The sequence below is a fragment of the Lissotriton helveticus genome, chromosome 3_1 (genome assembly GCF_964261635.1).
Source record: "Lissotriton helveticus chromosome 3_1, aLisHel1.1, whole genome shotgun sequence".
Lineage (NCBI taxonomy): Eukaryota > Metazoa > Chordata > Amphibia > Caudata > Salamandridae > Lissotriton > Lissotriton helveticus.
The window spans coordinates 1912285372-1912301507 of record NC_136061.1 but is presented as its reverse complement, the minus strand read 5'-3'; the positions used below and the strand labels follow the sequence as shown (position 1 = coordinate 1912301507).

General features: G+C 48.4%; 1 protein-coding gene and 1 pseudogene across 5 annotated transcripts in view; both read left to right on the top strand.

Moving 5' to 3' along the window:
• The window catches only part of CARS1 (cysteinyl-tRNA synthetase 1), a 406480-nt gene that overhangs the window by 369203 nt on the left and 21141 nt on the right, over positions 1–16136 (top strand). The window lies entirely within an intron of this gene.
• LOC144825210 (cytochrome c pseudogene) lies at positions 13191–13764 on the top strand (annotated as a pseudogene).

Sequence of the window (16136 nt, the reverse complement as noted above, 5' to 3'; positions counted from 1 at the left end):
TTCCCCCCCTCCAGCCCACTTCCTTCCAGGCCACCCCACCCACAAGTGGGCAGTCTAAAGATAAAAACAAAGAGTCCTCTAAAGGCACCCAAAAACCTGTTCAAGAGCGTGGGGCCAGAGCCTATACACGGTACAAAGGAGGGCATCAGGGTAAGAACTGGGATCCCAAGAAAATTTGGTACTTTCATTGTAAGACCAATGGGCACCTATTTGGAGACTCTAACTGTCCCAGAAAGGTTCGCCTTAGTGCACCTGCAGTTCCTGTTGCAGTAGTGAGTCTCCATGTCAGAGAGCAAGCACACTGAAGCCACTTTAGTCTCAGAGGTTGGGGTGGATGTAGCTGCCCTGGTTGTCTGCCCCCAGTATCCTGGAGCAATACAGACAACAGCCACATATTAATGGGGTTAGAGTGGAAGCACTGAAGGATACAGGTGCAAGTGTCATCATGGTGATTGAAAAACTGATATGCCCAAGGCAGTACTTGACTGGAGAAATCTATCCAGCCATCAATGCTGATAACCAGACTAAGGTCCATCCCAATGCAATGGTGTCCTTAGAGTGGGCAGGGGTTAGCGGCCAAAAGAAGGTGGTCGTATCCTCTGCAATTCCTGTAGCCTGTCTGCTAAGAAATGATCTAGCGTCCTGAGCTGAGGTAGAGCTGAAGTCCCATGAAGCCATGCTTGGGGATACCTGAATGTGTGTGTGGGTGTGTGGGAAACCCAGGGTAAAAAAGAGGGGCTGGAGCCTGGAATAATGGCCCAATCCCCCAAGAGAAAAGGCAAAACTTCTGGGAAACTACCTTCAAGCCACACACAAGCTCAGGTCCGCTCTCCTCCGGGAGAAGACCTGTCCGCCCCAGAGGGAACTGAGACCTAGGAACATGGGCCTTACAATGCAGAGCTCCTAGGCCCAGGACATGTCCCACTCTTAAGAGCCTGAGCCAGCAAGCTGCTGACCAGGAAAAGGGAGATGTCAGTGGCTCCTAAAGAACCTAAAGGGAGGAGGGACTCCTGTACACTGAGTCCAGAGACCCCAAAACTGGTGCCACTCGAAGATTGTTAATACCTCAGCAGTATAGAAAGTTCTTACTGTCTTTAGCTCATGACATCCCCTTTGCTGGGCATCTTGGCCAGACCAAAACGTGAAGTAGGTTAGTCACCCACTTCTACTGGCCTGATATGTACCAGAGAGTGAAGGAGTTTTGTAACTCCTGTGTTACCTGTCAAACCAGTGGCAAACCAGGCCCCCTTAATTCCACTTCCAGTGGTTGGCTTTCCCTTTGAAAGGGTAGGGGTTGACGTGACCCTCCGACGGCAACAGATCTATACTGGTGGTAGTGGATCATGCCACCCACTCTTATAAAGATCCTCAAGAGGCAACTCAAGTGGCAACTGCAGGAACAATGACAGTCCTAAGTGGAATGTTGCCAGGGCCCTCTTGAGAATCTTTACAAGAGTTGGTTTTCCTAAGGCGGTGGTGTGAGACAGAGTTAGTAACTTCATGTGTGGTTACCTAAAGGCCATGTGGAATGAGTGTGGTGTGACTTACAAGTTCACTACCTCATATCACCCACAAACAAAAGATTTAAGTAAGGAATTCAACAGAACTATGAAAGGCATCTTGTCTATACTGCCTCCTAGCCCAGATTTTCAAAGCATCAGTTATTGAAATAATTTCTTACTCTGACGATACTCAGCTAATCATTTCTTGGACAGGACATTGACGATGCCAGGTGTCGTTTTCAAGTCTGCATGAGGAACATTGCAGCCTAGATGTCCAAAACCTGCCTCCAGCTGAACAGTGAGAAGACAGAGGTCCTGCTGTTTAGCAAAGCTCAACATCTCTGGTCCCCAGACTGTTGGCCTTCCGAATTGGGACTGCCCCTCCCCCACCCTCCCATCCAAGTAAATCAGCAAAAAATCTAGGTATCAATCTGGATCATGAATTATCCATGAAAAGTCAAGTCGACACCATAAGCTTGTGACCCAGAAAGCCCTCTACGGAACTGGCCCGGGCTATCTACAAGACAGAATTACGTTCTATGCCCCCCAGAGAAATCTTCACTCTGCGAATCTCAGCCTTGCCAGAATTCTGTGAATCAGGAAGACTAAGTTAGGGGGCAGAGCCCTGTCTTTCTTGGGCCCTCCCTCTTGGAACAATCTTTCACAGACCCTGAGATGCATTAAGGCGATGTCTGTGTTTAAGAAAAAGCTCAAGACCTGGCTTTTTTCCAGCCCCTAGATTTCTCCCTTTGTTTCCCCACTGACACTCTTTCGGCAGCAGCGCCAAGACACTCTTTGGAGTAACAGTTGCGCTTTATAAATAACCCCAAATAGACATAAGAGGGTACTGATTTGCCACATTGCAGCTCCTGAGGAAAGTCTTCCCTAGCTACCTTATTCGGGCAGAAACAATTGATCCAGGCTTTGCTCATCAGCCATTTAGAATACAGTAACGCTCTGTTGATAGCAGCCAGCGAAACCCTCCTGACTAAATTGCATGTGGTGCAAAGTAGGGCTGCCTGGATGGTCTGTATTCTCCTGGCAAGCTCTCCTTCTGCCCCCAAGCTCTGTTCTCTTCACTGGCTTCCTGTCAGGAACCGTATTTTCTGTGAGATCTGTTGTCTTGCCAATAAAGCCTTGTTTTGCAAGTCCCCTCTGCAGTATAAAGACAAACTACGTTACAACTGTCCCTCTCGCACACTAAGATCCAGTGATAAGACATTGCTGTCTATTCCCCGTGTCCAAACCTCAAGTTATTGGGACAGAGTATTTTCATACACTGCTCTGACAACGTGGAATCAGCTTCCAAGCCACCTTCACGGCTGCTCAGATTTCACTCAATGTAGAAAGTTTCTAAACACCTGGTTGTTTTAAATTATTAGGTGCGTTTCACTGTGGCGCTCGAGCACCGAGATACACCTTCAGTTGTGATTTGTAGCTCTATTCTAAATGGATATAACATAACATAACATAACATGATCATGGGACTCGCTGAAAAAAAAGAAGGAGATGGGATGTCCTTTTGCCATTCCTGCTTTTCACCTACAGAGAAGTGCCATGGAAGTGAGTGGGCTTTAGTCCCTTTAAACCTCTGTTTGGTCATCCTGTGAGTTGACCATTGTGTCTAGTAAAGAAAGGCCGGAAGAAGCACTTGCTTAGAAAGCATCTAAACTCCTTGAGGCTAGCCAAGAGCTCCAGAGACTCTGGTATGACCAAAAGGCAGCACTGGTGTAATTCTATCAAAGGCAAAAGGTGTGGGTACTAGAGCCTGTGGCTCTCGGGCACTACAGGAAAAATGGAGTGGTCCTTACCCTATCCTTGAAAGGAGAGGTGAGCCCACCTACTTAGTTGAAGTAGGCACTAGCAGGAGTCCTCGTAGGGTCATCCATGTGAACCACCTAAATAGTAGGGCTGATGTGGCCATGCTGATGTTCACCGATGAGGATCAACAAGAAGAGAGTGAACACTCCCTGACCTCCTCTCCCACAGTTGTAGCGCAGTAAAAACTGGTGTTGAGATGCCATTTGTGAAAGTAAACGATTCGGCATAAAGACAGGCATAGTAATGACACTGTTGTGATTGCAATTTCGTTATAAAGGCTATTCGTAATAAAGCCTTTGTAAAAAATTATGTTTCCCGCAAATGATAGGTGAAAACCAGAAACCGTTGAGGTGGTCCATTTACCTACAGGGAATGGACTTTACAGTGGAGCACAGACCTGTGACTGACCAAGCCACTGTATATGGCCTTTCCAAGTTTTTCCACTTCGACAATGAGTATTCTCTTGGAAAAGTTAGTCTCATTCTCTTTCGTTTGGGTGGCGTTGTGTAGGAAATTACCCTTTTTGACATGGTCACCCCCAATTTTTGCCTGGTATTTGATGCAGTTTTGACAGGAGTGCACTGGGTTCCTGCTATTTAGGTCCCCAGTGATAGATCTCTTTCCCTAAAACAGTATAATTGATCTCCAATTGGCAATACCCATTGCACCCCTAGTAGATGGTACCCCTCGCACTTAGGATCTGGGTACTAAAGAGGGTCCCTAAGGGTGCAGAAAGTATTTTGCCACCCTAAGGAACCGCTCACCACAGTAAGGCCAACTGTGCAGAGCCAAAAGATCAATTGATATACAGAATGTTGAACAATGTCAAACATTCACCCCAGTACAGAGATGTGGGCCTACATCCATTGTTTTTTTGCTCCCCATGCCATTCTAGTTTAAACCCAGCCATATGCAAATCAGTCTTGTCCCTGATCCCCCTGGGAACAGTCCAGCCCGAACTGCCACGGTAGGTCCTCCCTGGACCGGAAACAATCATCCTGGGACCCGTTTCAGGATTTCACCCTCATCAGCCAGGCTTGCTTGACTCCAGTGGCAATGGGAGCACGGGACCCACGACTGGGCAAACCCATCCTACTCGAGGTGACAAATGCAAAAAGAACAATTGATGGACAGAATGTTGAACAATGTCATACATTCACCCCAGTACAGAGATCTGGGCCTAAATCCATCGTTTTTTCCTCCCTTTTAAGCCCAGTCATATGCAAATGAGTCTTGACCCTTATCCCCATCGGAACAGACTAGCCCGAACCACCAGTCCAGGTCCTCCCAGCACTCTGTCTATCATCTTATTGTGCTTGTTATGTTCACCCTAGGTGGCCAAGGGTATGCCCAGACGTGGGTCCCTTTCTTGATGTGCCAGTGGATTCAAGCTAGCCTTGCTGATGATGGGTAATACCCCGAAACCAGTCCCAGAAGACTTGTTTCCAGTCCAAGAAGGACCTGGTCTGGCAGTTCGGGCTGGACTGTTCCCATGAGAAGCAGGGTCAAGATGTTTTGCATATGGCTGGGTCCAAACTAGGGGGGCAGAGTGAGTAATAACGATGGATTAAACCCAGATCTGTGACTGGGGGTGGAGGGTTGAAAAGTTTCAGCACTCTATCCATCATCTTGTGTTTGCTACGTTCACCATAAAGGGCCAAGGGTAGGCCCAGACATGAGTCCCTTGCTCCCTGTGCCACTGGATTCAAGCTAGCCTGGCTGATGATGGGCAGTAACCCAAATCCGGTCCCAGGATGCTTGTCTGGTCCAGGGAGGACCCGGCCTGGCAGTTCAGGCTGGACTGTTCACATGAGGAGCAGGGTCAAGACTGATCTGCATATGGCTGGGTCCAAACTAGGGTGGCATAGTGAGCAAAAGAACAATGGATTAAATCCAGATCTGTGACTGGGGGCGAGTGGTTGAAAAGTTTCAGCACTCCGTCCATCAAATTGTTGTGTACATTGACAGTGTTGAGCCCCTTGGTGAGTGATGGGGGGGTCCGGGAGAACGACGACAGGGAGATCCGGTATCAACTAAAAGGCAAGCCAGGTCTGCAGTAGCAGCGACCAAAGCATCACCCGTAGCCAAAGCATGGCGCTCTATGGAAGCTGTCCCCAGGGATGGTTGCTTTTGCCACAAAGACAGTATAGCCCCTGGTGAGTTCCAATAGCATGGAGGAGCCTGCTGTGCACTGTAGAGCTGCGACCAAGGCTAAATTATAGGGCTGTCAGTGATTTGAGACTCTAGGGTGCCTGCTAATTATGCGGTCCCCAGCCACAGGTGACTTTGGGGGTAGCCCTGACAGTGCCTTCCTGGAAAGAGGCCGGCGGTCTTGACATTACTGAGGGGTCCCTAATATGCTACAGGGGATACTGAGAACTATCCGTTTGAGAGGCCATGATAGCCCACTGCTACCACCGCCTTTCTTTGGCAAACTGCTTAGTTAGGCAAACAGTAGGGAAAACCGACAGGCCGCAGGGGAATAACTCATCAAGGAGTTGCACCTGGTTGGTGGTGGCGATTACCACTGTGGCCTCCACTGAAATCAACGACTCTGGTTCTCAACGGTGATTACCAGGGCAGGGGTGCCAGAATGGCACATCTAACAAAACAGGCCTAATTGAGCTCCCCCATGATGGGGCAAGTAAAACTGGAATGGAGTAAAAACAGGGTCCTATTGATGAGCCTCTCAAGAAGGTGATGCACTCAAACGTAAGGGCTTTATGGCTGCAAACCAAGAGGTCCAGGGCTCTCTGGAGACAAATATTGATATGGTCTCTCCAGATGTCACACTAGTTAGGGAGGACCTTTCCAATATGAGTGCAAGAATGAAGATGGCTAAAGACTCGCTCACAACCCTCAGGGTGAAACTGCGACTATTAAGAAACAAGTTAAGGAACTGTGTACTACTACGGATGTCTTGGGGGCGAAAGTGGAGGACTACAAGGGACGCTCGAGGAACAATAGCATTCATATACTCGGGGTTGTAGAGAAAGCAGAGAGGCCGGGGGTGGACCTTTTAGTTGAGTACCTCATCCTGAAGGTTTTGCATTCCAGTGGTCTATCAAAATACTTTTCTGTTGAATGAGTTCATAGCATCCCAGGCACCCTGCCCAAGCCGGGTGCACCAGCCTGCACGATCATAGCCAGGATCCTTTACTTCAGGGATCACAGTGTAATTCTGCAGACAGCCCATTGCGCCCGCTTGTCAAATACGACAATGCAGTCATCAGTTTCTATCCAGACTTCCCGCTCCAAGTCCAGAGGCTATGCCACAACTTTACTAAGGTTAAGATGGTCTTTAGAGAACGAGACTGGAAATACTCCATTATGTTCCCTGCTCAGTTGCGAGTCGTAGGGGGCAGGAAGACCTGGCACTTCACAACCCCAGAGGCATAATGGGACTGGCTGGATGGTTAGAGGCCAGTAGGAAGAGAGCGACCACACAATCAGTCACTACGACAGCAACGCAATCACAATCCCTCGAATAACAGAGTGGACATCAACGATGTGCGCAGGACCAAAGATCGTCACAACAGCTGACCTCACAGACGGATACTCAGCAGGAACAGTGCAAGGGTTGTTTTGAGGGCATTGGGTCAACTCGATGAACATATTAACCACTATATCATTAACTGTCACAGCTGAATTGATTAATTCTCCTGATCTGGCGACTGAATGTTAATAAATATAACGACAGAGGAGAGAAAAAGTGGATCCGTTCTCCCTCTACAGATTTAATTAAACAGAAATAATCCACATCTAGATTTTGTTAGAGTGGTCCCTACTACAATGGTGGGGAGCACACTGTGTTCTTTAAATACCCCTCACACACCAAAAGGACCCTTGGTGCATGCTTCATCATTGGAGTCTTCGCACCCCTCTACAGGATGCGGCGTGATTTTAACCGGCGAGTACGCGGGAGCACTTTTATAATTTGGCAATGTGTGGTGCGTGTGAGGGTTCAGTATGTATAAGTGAGTGGTGGGTGCTGAAAAGTGACAAAGTGAGGTTATAAAGCACCTGGCACGTGAGGTCTACAAAAACTTTAATGGGCCCCCGCACTGGTACTGTTAAATGTCTGTTCAAGTGTTATGATTTGTTTTTTAAGACAGCCAATATATTGTGCTGTGACTGGTGTTATATTAAAGCGGAGAGAATAGGTAAATAGATTAGTACTATGATAAAACAAGTTTTAAAGTGGATTAATCCATTATTAGTGAAAGAGGCAGGAGCCGTTGTAACCATGAGCAATCGCACAGTAGTGTTTTCACGTGGGGCACCGTATTACGTGGTAGCCGTTCTGTGAAGCAGCACATGAAATACAAAATTACACATATCACATCACACATCAAAATCCCCAGTAAGGAAGAAATGGGCTGATTACAGAGGCCTTCTACTGGACCCCCCGGAGCCTCGGGTCACCGACGCAGATCGCGTCCTTACTGACTTTGGGTGACTTGGCTCACATGCAGCGTTTACGATTGCTAGGTTCCTCTAGATGGACAATGCAGACACCGTGCGGGGTGGAGGGAGGGTTCCGGGTGGGTTAGTGGTGGGTGGGACCTGGGGGATTATTAGCTGACTGTATTTGAATGTGATGTTTTCTGTGTGCCCACTGCCTCTCTGCTTCCTAGGGAGCGGTGGATTAATTATATTATGCTGTCAACTGCCAAAACCTAATAAAATTTTGTTCTGAAAAAAAAAATCCCCAGTAAAACTGCTCCTTTCTGTTCAGGCTGGCATTTTGCAGATTAATAGGTATGATAATGTATTTGGTGAGCACGAGTGCGCACATCATTCCTATCAGTGTGTGGCATTTATTGAGCACCCAATGGTGTCAAGGAGCTTTTCAAAGTCCCACGAAGATGGCCGATCACCGTCCACGACAACCTTTGTTGGAAGTCGCTGCAAGAAACAATAAAACCGGTTTTATTTCTATTATTTATTGCAAGAGGTTTTATAGTCGGATTAGTAAAACAGGTGATCTGCTGGCAATGAGTACAAGTGAATCTCTCTGGTGAGGTTCTGCAGAGCCAGGACGTAACTTTCTCCTCAGTCTTTATTTGACAGGGTCTGCCTCGTTTATATGTGCACACGTGTTCGTGACGCAGAGGTAAAACTGAATGCTAATATATATATTTTTTTTAAAAGCCTGACTGAGGTGTTTGATCTGGGGCATAGCATCAGATATATCAGTGGTTTAGGCTTTGGTACCCACGGCTGCTGTCACCCCCTGTCACATGACATAACACCCTTGCTGCTGAGGTCAGTGGCTAACCTGCTGGTCACCGGTCCGAATCCTGCAGGATCTACATCAGGTAGTGATCATTCGGATGTCTATTAAAAGCACCCCGTTTTTCTTGGTAATAGTATATGTGTTATTGTCAGCGCCACAAGCCATAACTATTGATGGGAAGGGTGAGGGTACAGAACGCTACATGCATGCATTTACTCAGCAAATATGCCAGAATGCGAACAAGGCAACACTGTTGTGTAGGGCAGGAACACACTTCTTTGTCATGGCGACAAGGTGAAGCTAGGGCAGTGGAGCGAGTCGGACGTGCACTAAAGGGAAACCCGCCTGTAGGGCACCGCCTCCAGGGATGGGGCTAATCTAACGTGACTGTGAGACTCGTCCTCAGGGAAGAGGCAGGGGCCAGCCAGGTATGGCCAGGGGCTGTCCCTGCCGCCGCAGATGTTGAGGGCGCGTGATTTATTGGGCTCTTTTGTCTTTTATTTGCTCTCTCTGCCTCAATTAAAATACAAAAGCTGTACATAATCTGGCCTAGTGTCAAGGCTGTGTGTCCCAGCTCGTTCATATTGTTTAGATTAATTTAACGTTCACAGTTTATCGTAATTGTCATTGAATGAATGAATGGGTGGTGAGAATAAAGGGGTATAGAGTGGATGGATGCGCGTGTTGTGAAGCAATGCACTATAACAACAATTATAACAAGCCAAAGCCTACCCAACTTAGTGTACTCACCAGCACAGTCCCTTTTAAAGAAATGACGACTGGGCTCCAACTCCCTGCTACAGACTCACCAGGCTATTCATGTAACTCAGTAAACGAGTGCTGAAGTGGATGTCTGCTTGTGCCGGGTAGTGGGGGGTTGAGGGGTAGGACGGTTGAGTGCACACAATGAGCAAATCACACAAGTTTGTCCCTGCTAGTGCCTCAGGGGCACTAACTAGATGGTCTTGCCGCGAATGAATAAAAGACGCATTGGAAGCTCTCCACTGAGATAACTGCGCGCTGAGCCCATGGCGCACTGTAACTAGAAAGCAAGGGTGTAGCTCATGTTAGGTTTTATTTTGTTTTCCCGATCCTTGCTTGAGACGCTTAAAAGAAGTTCCACCAAAGGGGATGAGCACAGCAGTTTGGCGATGGGAAACTGATAAGAGAAACAACTACAAAAGAGCAGGAATTGGAAGGCTTAAACAAATAGAAACAATGAAAAGTAAAGTGACAAGCACAAGGACCTATAAAATGTTAAGGCTGGATGTAAGTCCCTTTTAAGATTATATTTAATACAATAGATTTCACAAGCACAGCGCAAGTGCTGTGCAGGCCAAACCTAAAAAAGGAGTTGTCTTGCAACACATCAAACGTCTGGCACCTGATGTGGTCCTCCTCCAAGAGACTCATATGATAGGTAATACCTATCGTGCTTTAGGTAGATGGGGCTACAAAATGGTTGCCCATGCTGGCTATACCGCTGGCTTTAGAGGACAGGTATTCAAAAGACACTCCCACTTACTATTCATCATGTTTGGCCAGATACACATGGTAGGTATGTGGGGTGGTACCCCAAAATTGGTCCCAGAATGCGTGTTTCTGGTCCAAGGAGGACTTGGCCTGGCAGTGGGGAGCAGGGTCAAGACTAATTTGCAAATGGCTGGATCCAAACTGTAATGGCGTGGCAAGCAAAAATAAAATGTATTCATCCAGATCTGTGACAACTGGGTGAATGTTTGATTTGTCAGTATTCCATCCATCATCTGTTCTTTTGCAGGGTGAGATCCTGGCTAATATGTTGGCCTCATCTAATTAAAGTGATTACAACATTAGTTCATCCGAACCAGTTGGGGGTTATCCCTAATATGGGTACCATTCTCAATTTGATGTGCCTTTATGGCGTGCTGAGCCAAGTGGGTAATCTCCAGGAAAATGCCATGGTACTCTCGCTTGATGCTAATATGGCATTCGATACTGTGGAGTGGGATTATATGTTTGAGGTGTTAGCCAGACTAGGTATCTGCCCCTGCTTTTTGTGAAGTGGATGCGCCTCCAGTATTCTGAGGTGTTGGCCAGGTGAATGTCAACGTTGGGAACGTCCCCTGTAGTCAAACTTCAAGGTGGCACACGGCTGGGTTGCCATTTGTCAACACTGTTTTTTAGGTTTCGACCTGGCGAGGGGCATAGCCCCTCCCAGATCGAAAACTTTTGTTTTCAGTAGGGATGTTTGGACCGCCTCTGTTTCCAATTGGCTAGCTCCATAAATGGAGACTAGCCATTGGGAGACAGAGGCTGTCAATCGCGCTTTCTCTTGAAAACGCGATTCGGGGGCGTTTCTGGTGCTTTTTTAAGCCCCGCCCCTTTGTCCCGGGCCGCGCTGCGAATGGCTGCCGGCCCGGGACACCCCCGTGACGTCATTTCCCGGGCCGCACTGTGATTGGCTGCCGGCCCGGGACACCCCCGTGACGTCATTCCCCGGCCGCGCCGTGATTGGCTGCCGGCCCGGGACCTGACTTGTTTTTTTTTGTGACTGCCATCTATTGATTTATTTTAATTTTGCTTCTTTCTCGTTTGCATCTGTAACGTGTAAAAATGTAAAATTATTCTCCTCATGTAAAGTACTTGGTTCTATTGTGAAGCGCCCTGGCACATTTGGGTAAAGTCCGCGCTATATAAAAATGCAATAAATAAACTTAAAATAAATAAATAAAATGCGGAGCTCTGACTTGTGTCTCCTGTGTGTATTGGGAAGTAGACAGTGGTCCTTCTACTCTTTCCACGGCTCCGTCCGTGCTCGTCCCTCTTCGATGTTCACAACATGCAGAGTTCAGTTTTCTTCCTGAGCCTGTTAAGTATAGGTCGCGTGATGCAGCGGTTGGCACTCAGTGTTGTCCGGCGGCCGCCCTTGGCTCTGACCTGGTGCCAGGTCAGTACCTTCATGCTGGGCGCAAAGCCGTCCCTTCTGCCGTTACCTCAAGCACACAGTATGTCCACGACAAGCCAGACGCTTTGGTGATTGGCCAGGCACTCCTCTGCTGCCCGCTCGATTGGGGGGAGTTGTTACTTTCTCTATGGAAAATCACTAACCTCAGTTGTATTTTAAATCTCCTTTCTGACTGCTTTGCCCTCATGCCCTCCACGTGCACTCCAGCGGTGCTAAAGGTCAAGACTTTATTTTGCTTCAGATTTTGCATCCCTCGAACTCCAACTCTCCGAAGTGCCCACCACCCCAAAACGGCTTTCTTATTAAGTGGTCTTCTATCGACGCCCTCCCCTCCACTTTACTAACTCTCATGCCCATATCATACCTGAACTGGCCGCCCCCCATCCTGCGGTTCACCCCTTTCTCCCTCTACCGCATCACATCTCACAGTGTGGTTCATGTCCCCTCTTCGGTGATGTCTACTGTTCTCCGCGGCCACATTACACTCCTCTTTCCCAACTGTGCTTGTTTAGAAATTACAGTGGATTCGGGCGGGCCGGCACTAGTCCAGAGGCGACATCTCTATGGAACCTGGGCGGGCGGGATTTGGGGGTCAGTAGAGTTGTGTATGATAAGAGGCATGGATAGCTCCAGAGCGAATGCTGGTAGTTGTTCTGGGGTGTGTAGGCGCCATTTGTCTAAGGACTAATTGGCAGTGTCCAGGCCGGGCACTGTGCTCCTGGGTGGGCCCAGTGTGTTGGCTACTGACTCGTGGGCATGGAACTCCGGGGTGCAGTAACCCACCCCTTCTTTGAAACTAGTGCCAGCACCAGTGACAAGACGGGTTCTACCCCCTCCTGTTGGTGTCTTTGACGATGCAGCACGTGGCTACTTACCGGTGTAGGGAGACCTGGTTTTGCCCAGCACACGCGTGCATTCTGGGATTTATAGTCTTGGGTCTTTCTACCGCGGCGGCACACCTGACGGCAATGACGAGTGAAAAAGAAGCCCAGGCCTGGAACGGGTGTCCCGTTGACCCGGAGCTCTGGGTTCTGGCTGAGGACAGTGTGGCTGCAGCAGAGAAGGGCACGGGGGGTCCCAGGCCGAAGGGTCCTCACACCGAGGTCGGACTCACTAATGCCCAAGGTATGCGGCCCTGGGGTGGGCTCAGGGGAGCAGGGGTTGTAGCTTGCTTGGTACCTTCAGTGCTCTGGCGCATGGGTTTCTCATCCTGTAGGAGAGGAGGGCGAAATAATTTGATGGGGTCTCTTTAAGAGAGTGAGTTGTAAATACGGGATGTAGGACAGATTAGCGTCGGGAAAAATGCAGAATGAGCTATTGGAGAAGTTTAAGCGTGGGAATTGGCGGGCACCTATTTTTGACTGGTGTTCTGACCGCTAGATAGGAAGAGTGCGTTTTTAACATGAGGCGGGGTGACCAGGATTTGTAGGGACAGTCCCGGTTTTCACCAGCTGCTCCGGCAGATTTCGGGATATTTGACTCATGCCCTCTTTTTAAGGGGGTTGACTGAAAACAGTGAGGCACTTTATTTTCATGGTGTTCTAAAGCTGTGCTAGTTAGGAGCTGTTATAAGTAAGCTATTTAATTAACAGTTAGGATGTTTGCTTCAAAAACGACGAAGAGCAGAGCGTGTCCTTGAGCGCGAGAGCAGCAGCTGCAGCGAGCGGAGCCGAGGGACCGGAGGCTTCAAAATGGGAGATGCTGAAAAGGGAAAGAAGATCTTCGTTCTGAAGTGTGCGCAGTGCCACACCGTTGAAAAGGGAGAGAAGCACAAGGTTGGCCCCAACCTCCACGGCCTGTTTGGGCGCAAGACGGGGCTGGCTCCGGGCTTCTCGTATACAGAGGCCAACAAAAACAAAGGCATTACCTGGGGTGAAGATACGCTGATGGAATACTTGGAGAATCCCAAGAAGTACATCCCAGGAACAAAGATGATCTTCGCTGGCATTAGGAATGAAAAGGAGAGGCGTAATTTGATCGCTTACCTGAAGCAGGCGACCTCATAAGCGATCTGGTTCTTTGTTAGAGTGGACTGTCCGGCAGAGGCACTTTTAAAACTGTACATTTTTGTCCTTTGTAATGTATTATTTCACCACTGATCCATGTATCATTCGTACACTGAATTTCCGTTGGGTATTTTGAGTTTAGATGTGTCCATTATTCATTGACTGTGCCAGTTGAACACCGCGCCGGCATTTTGTGCTCCATATTGTTGCTGCAGGTGCTTTTATGTAAAGAATGCCTAAATTAAATATAACCTGCCTATGGGGAAAAAAAGAAAAAAAAACAACAACAAAAAACGACACAACTTTTTTTTTTAAAGTGCCTCTTCTGTGTCCTCTGTTCCTATGTTGGTTAGAGCTGTCATTCTGCACAACCCCGATGATGTGAAATTGTAGTCCTTTTTTCTATTTTTGCAAAATGACCCGGTTTTGGGTTCTTAAGATGTGGTCAACCTAACAAGAAGGGCATTTGCTGCCGTTTGCAGTAGATTACTGGAGTCCCACGATCATTTCCGTGGGAGATTGGGGGTAGTGTTGGCATTAACAACGAGGGGAGACATTTCCAGTTTTGAAGTACCTCGCTCGAGTTTGGATTGGCAAGGGCCTAGAGAAGCCGGGAGGAGGGTAGGTAGCTGAGAACAATAGGTAAGCTAGTAGGTTAATGTCATGGCCTTCTAGACAACCGAACGATGGCTTGTTGTAGCTTCTGGGGATTGTACTTTCACTTTTAACACTGTACAGGTGAGCTCAAAAACCCAGAAGTACAAACGCTGATGGCGTCACGTGACACGAGGCAGCGTTGGGCGTGCTAGGCTTGGAGTGCAGAGGCCTTGCGATGCCAGCACACTCCGGTGGATGGCGAAGAGCTGTATATTGCCTATTCCTTCTGCATTTTCATTTGTTATACTTTTTAGGTTTCGCCTGGCGTGGTGTGTGTGTGGGGGGGGCTCTGGGTGTGTGTGTGTGTGTGGCTCTGGGTGGGTGTGTGTGTGGCTCTGGGTGGGTGTGTGTGTGGCTCTGGGTGGGTGTGTGTGTGTGTGTGTGGCTCTGGGTGGGTGTGTGTGTGTGGCTCTGGGTGGGTGTGTGTGGCTCTGGGTGTGTGTGTGTGTGTGTGGGGCTCTGGGTGTGTGTGTGTGTGTGTGGGGCTCTGGGTGGGTGTGTGTGTGTGGGGCTCTGGGTGTGTGTGTGTGGGGCTCTGGGTGGGTGTGTGTGGGGCTCTGGGTGTGTGTGTGTGTGTGTGTGTGTGTGTGTGTGTGTGGGGCTCTGGGTGGGTGTGTGTGTGTGTGGGGCTCTGGGTGGGTGGGTGTGGGGCTCTGAGTGGGTGTGTGTGTGTGGGGCTCTGTGTGTGTTTGGGGGGCTCTGGGTGTGTGTGGGGCTCTGGGTGTGTGTGTGGCTAGGTGTGTGTGTGGCTCTAGGTGTGTGTGTGGTAGTAATTGCTGTCTGCTGAGCTCGTCCGTAGGGTACAATAGGTCTTACATAGCGAGAGATTGCGCTAATGGCAATGTAAATGACAAAACCAACACATAAATACAAATTTTGTCATTTACAATGCCAATAGCTCTAACTTATCCAAAGGCGAAACCATTGCATTGTAAATGCTTGTTTTCTTTGGTACTGGATCCCCTTGTGGCTTGGGTTAGACAGTACCCGTTGGTCCGCAGACTGCACTGGACCGACAAATGGGAAGACAAAATATCGTTATGAGCCAACGATGTGCTGCTTTATGTGACAGACCCAGTTTTCACACTCAACAGATTGATGCAGATACTTCCTTTATTTGGTTGCTAATTGGGCTAAACAATCAACTGGTGAAAATCCTTAATCTATATCCTGCAGGGCCCAACATCTAACTACCCCGTGACTGTGACGCACTTATAGTTACAGAGGGGTTCTGATACCTCCTGATTTATATTACAACTGATCTCCAACTTGGAGATCCCTGCCATTATCGCTTCTCTGTAGATCTGCCTTGTTTAAAATGATGTTCCTACCCAGTTTCCTACATGCTCTACAAAACACACCCTAAACGGTTCGCACTTCGTATTTCACGGTAATTGAAGGAAAATTTAAGGCTCTGCTTTGGAATGGGGCAAGGTACAAATAGTACTATACTAGCTCATGAGGAGGTGGTATGACGGGAGGGATAGCCCTGCCCGATATCCAGAAATACTACTACGTGGCACAATTGACCACCATAAACAGCTGGATTTTCCTGCCACTGGGCAAGCCTGCATACCGGATGGACAGGCTGGTGATGCAGCCATGGGTACGCCTTAGTGCTGTTTATGGTGCTACTAAAACACAAAGCATTGATGGTCGGACAGCAGTGGTGTTACACTGCTAGCATACAGTTACGAGGGCCCTGTGCTGGAGGGGCAGGATTAATCAAGCGACACATCTTTTGGATACGTCTGAGTTGGGTACCCTAGGGATACAAGTAGAGTTTCATAAATGGGACCTAATTGGTGCCTCCCGAGTTGGTGATCTATGGGCTCAGGGGGATTTCGTTCTTTTAGTAGACCTACAGCGTGACAATGAACTGGCCCCCACTCCGACCTATCCATACCTACAAATAGGACATCCCCTTAGAGTGGCATTGCCGAAAGGAGCAGCACTCTTGGAGT